The following is a 4,043-nucleotide window of genomic DNA, read 5'->3' as shown; positions in this document are numbered from 1 at the left end:
CAACGGATCGCAACCCTCAGTGTCGTGCCCGTACCGGACCGGGACCAGCAACGGGATCGCAACCCTCGGTGTCGCTCCCACACCTCGCTCAGCCAGTGAGCGGGAACCGGTCTGTATGTGGGATCCAAACCCTCGGCGGGAGCGCCGCCGCGCTCTCTAGCGGCACACTGTAGCAGTGCGCCACCGGGCCGGCCCGGGATTGATTTTTTAATAACTTTTTAGATTTAGAGTAGAGTTGCAAAGACAGGACAGAGAATTCCCTAATATCTTGTACCCAGTTACCCCTATTGTTAACATCATACGTTAATATGGTACATTTGTCACAATTAATGAACCAATATTGGTATATTATTGTTAACTAAAGTCTATATTTTGTTTGAATTTCTTTAGTTTTTAATGTTGTCTGATGTCCTTTTTCCAGGATCCCATCCAGAATATATCATATTACATTTAGTCATTATGACTCCTTAGGCTCATCTAGACTGTGACAGTTTTCTAGACTTTCCTTGTTTTGATGACCTTGACAGTTTAGAGGAATGCTGGTTAGGTATTTGTAGAATGTCCTTCAATATGGATTTGTCTGATGTCATTTCATTAGACAGGGCTTATGGTTTTGGGAAAGGAAAACCAGAGAGGTAAAGTGCCATTGTCATACATCATATCAAGGGAACATGCTGTGAACGTAACTTGTCACTAATGATGTTCTAGGATTGATTTTGTGCCTCCACTTTATACCGTACTCTCTAGGCAGTTCTTTCTAAATTCTAGATTGACTCTCCATTTTCCCACCACAAATTGCTTTTGTCTGTTTATCTCTCTAGTGGCTATTTTTTAACATGATATATGGATCTATTATAAGCTCAATATTTGAACAAGTTGAATACTTGCTTGCAAAAAATGATTGTTCACCTTAAAGAATTATGCAATTGATGTTGACTGTAATCTTGGAGGTCTGAAAGGTTCTATGCGGGAGAAGATTTTTTCCTACCCTGAGACGCTTGCTTCAGGCCTGCAGCTACTTCTTAGTAGCACATGTGCTAAATAACCCTTAATAAATGTACACACCATATTAATTTCAGACAAAACCATGCTGAGATTAAAAGAGTTTAGCTGAATTTTTTTCACTAAAAAGTCTTACATTTAATCCATTTTCATTAGGTTCTGATGTACAATGTTGACCCAAAATCCATTTCCAAGTAAAACTTGCTTCCTGAGATACATCCTTTGAGAGTAGCAGTTCTTGAACATGACTGCACATCAATTGTAATCAGTAGGGGAGCTTTAAAAATACTGATGCTGGGCCTCACTCCCAGAGGTTTTGATTTAATTGTTCCAAGGTATGGCCTGGGCATTGGTCTCCACCCCAAACCAATGAAATCAGATGGTGAGAACCACCGTTCTAAAGCAATGGTCCTCAACCTTTGCTCACGTTAGAATCACCTGTGCTTTTTAACATCTCCCTAGGCAATTTCAACAAACAGCCAGGGTTGAAAACCACTGATTTAGAGTCCCTGAAAAATTTTTTTTCAATTTTTGTAGCTCTTTATATTTGGGAAATGCTTTGTAGTTATTTTGCCAGTTCACCAGGGTTGAAAACCACTGATTTAGAGTCCCTGAAAAAATTTTTTTCAATTTTTGTAGCTCTTTATATTTGGGAAATGCTTTGTAGTTATTTTGCCAGTTCTTCTATTCTCAGAAGCTTGGGATTAGCATGATTTCCCATTTTATGGATAAAAACACGAGGTGCAGAGTTAGTGTATGTTGTGTCTATGCCAGAATCAGGACAACAACCTGCTTAGCAGTTGTTAGATAGCCAAACTGTCACCCCAAATCGATTAAAAATAAAAATATTCCTCTTACCCTTTCAAGCCAGTTAAATGAGAAGGGCACAAGGAATCAGTATCTCTCCTAACACAAAAGACTGAAATTGCTAAACCAATTGAATGAATGTGGAAGTGTTTACCAGTCAGTTATATGAGGGGTCTTCAAAAAGTTCATGGAAAATTTTATATTATCTTTTAATTCCATTTTTTCATGAACTTTTTGAAGTACCCTGTGTTGAAAATAAAGAAGGAAAAGGTCCAGGTGTCTGTCCACCCCCATCCCCAAGTACATGGTTGTGCAGCATACCAGGATGTTTTTATGCCTTGCCTACTATGACTTCACATTTTCTGGAAGATGGAATGTGAATTCTCCCATGCTCGTATAATAGCTTACTGTCATGGACTTTTTGTGCCTTAATGGTAAATGAGAAACAAAATGCAAATACCCGGGCTGATTATTTTTCTGCCTTGGCACAAATGAGAATAAAAATTTCCCTAGCCAAGATCTCATGGGAAACTGTGCTGTTTCAGCTTTGCTTTTGTCAAACCATTAAGTCAGAGTTTTCCTTGTCATAATTTCATCTGATTCTTTTTAATTAGAACTCCATGCATGGTAATTCCTCTCCCGCTTCGGTATTTACAAGTTTCAAATATTTGTAGACTGTTATCAGACAGCTCCTCCTCAGCACTGGTTAGCCTACCTCGACATGTTTAGTTTCTCTAATCATCTTTCTGTGCTCAGGCTTTCTATGCCCTTAATCATTTTTCAGTCTTATAAGTTGTCATTTTCTCAAGCTGACTTTCATTCTGTAGATTTATTCTTATTCTCTTTCGTCTTCTATTGATAAAACCTTCCAAATTCATTCATTCATGTCATTGGTTAATTTCATGATCATGCTGTTTACTAAGAAAGTCAAGTTACCATTGGTGTTATATTTTGTTCATGAGCTTCTCATCCACTGTCCAACTCTGAATTTGTTTTGGTCTTATCTAATTGATACTTACTTGTACTTCTGTACGTATGAGCTTTTTTTTCTTTTTAAAATGAGGCCCAAATATATTTCCAGAATGTACCCAGTTTTGCAACTTGTCATGCTTTATAGGAATAAAAACACCATCCGACAATTTTATGATGATTCCGTCTTGTTCATTTTCAGTCTTGATTGTATTCTGTTGATATTTACAAACTCATTGAAATTTCTCATAATGAAGAGAGAATTGTGAGGAAAGCCCCTGTGCTCAGGGTGTTCACCTGACTATTCTTAAGACTCTTCAGAAACCCATGTTGTTACTAGGAATGGAGATGCTGCTTACTCTTCTGTTTTCTAAGGAATACCACCTGGACCCTTCTATCTCCTTCTCCACATTGATGTGCTACACACTATTGTTGTTGATTATCATCCAAGCTTCAGGCTGACCCCAATGGGCTTCCCCATGTTCCTCTGCTTTGAGCACATTTTAAAAACTAATATGCAATAGTTATTCCCCCTTTTAAACATTTCTACTCTATTTTCCTTTTCCCTAATTGAGTGCCCAAATCATGGTCATTTTTACCTCTCCCCACACATCTCTGTTCTTTTAATTCATGGAATCTTTCCCATTCTTCCCCCTTAGTCTAGGAAGCATATAGTACATTTTTGGCTTTGAAATCAGACACACTTGAGGACAAATCAGGCAAGTTATTGCATCACCATAGGGAAGTTATTTAGCCTTTCTGAGCTAAATCGGTCTTCTCACCTATTAATAAATAGTAATGCATTGGGTTGCTGTAACCATTAAATGGGACGATGAACTTGGAGTTCTTAGCAGTGTCTGACATGCAGTAGGTACTCAGTGTGGAGTTTCTGGCATCCTAATATGAATCTTATCACTAGAGCTCTCATTCCCTGTACTGGGTCTTCACCTTCCTTCTACTACTTCAGGCTTCTCCTCTATCTCAAGTCATAAAGGCTGCTTTTAAAACTGCTAATATCTGTGCTCCTGAATGATTTCTAGTTAATCATGGCTCTCACTCCACCAGAGTTCCCAAACATACCTCAGGACAGGGACTGTGCGTGAGAATGGGCCAGCATCTGAGAGCCTACAGGTGCCTATATGAGAAGCCGGGGTTGCTTTTGAAAAGGATACCTTTTTGTTTTTCACAACTACCTAAAGAGGGCTCAGCTACTATTGAAAGACACGCTAGATCCAACTGCGGTTCGCTTCTGTCAATCAGCTGGT

Source organism: Galeopterus variegatus, unplaced genomic scaffold, assembly GCF_000696425.1.
Source record: "Galeopterus variegatus unplaced genomic scaffold, G_variegatus-3.0.2 Scaffold4056, whole genome shotgun sequence".
NCBI lineage: Eukaryota > Metazoa > Chordata > Mammalia > Dermoptera > Cynocephalidae > Galeopterus > Galeopterus variegatus.
The sequence above is the reverse complement of the archived record's forward strand: the minus strand, read 5'-3'. Positions refer to the sequence as shown.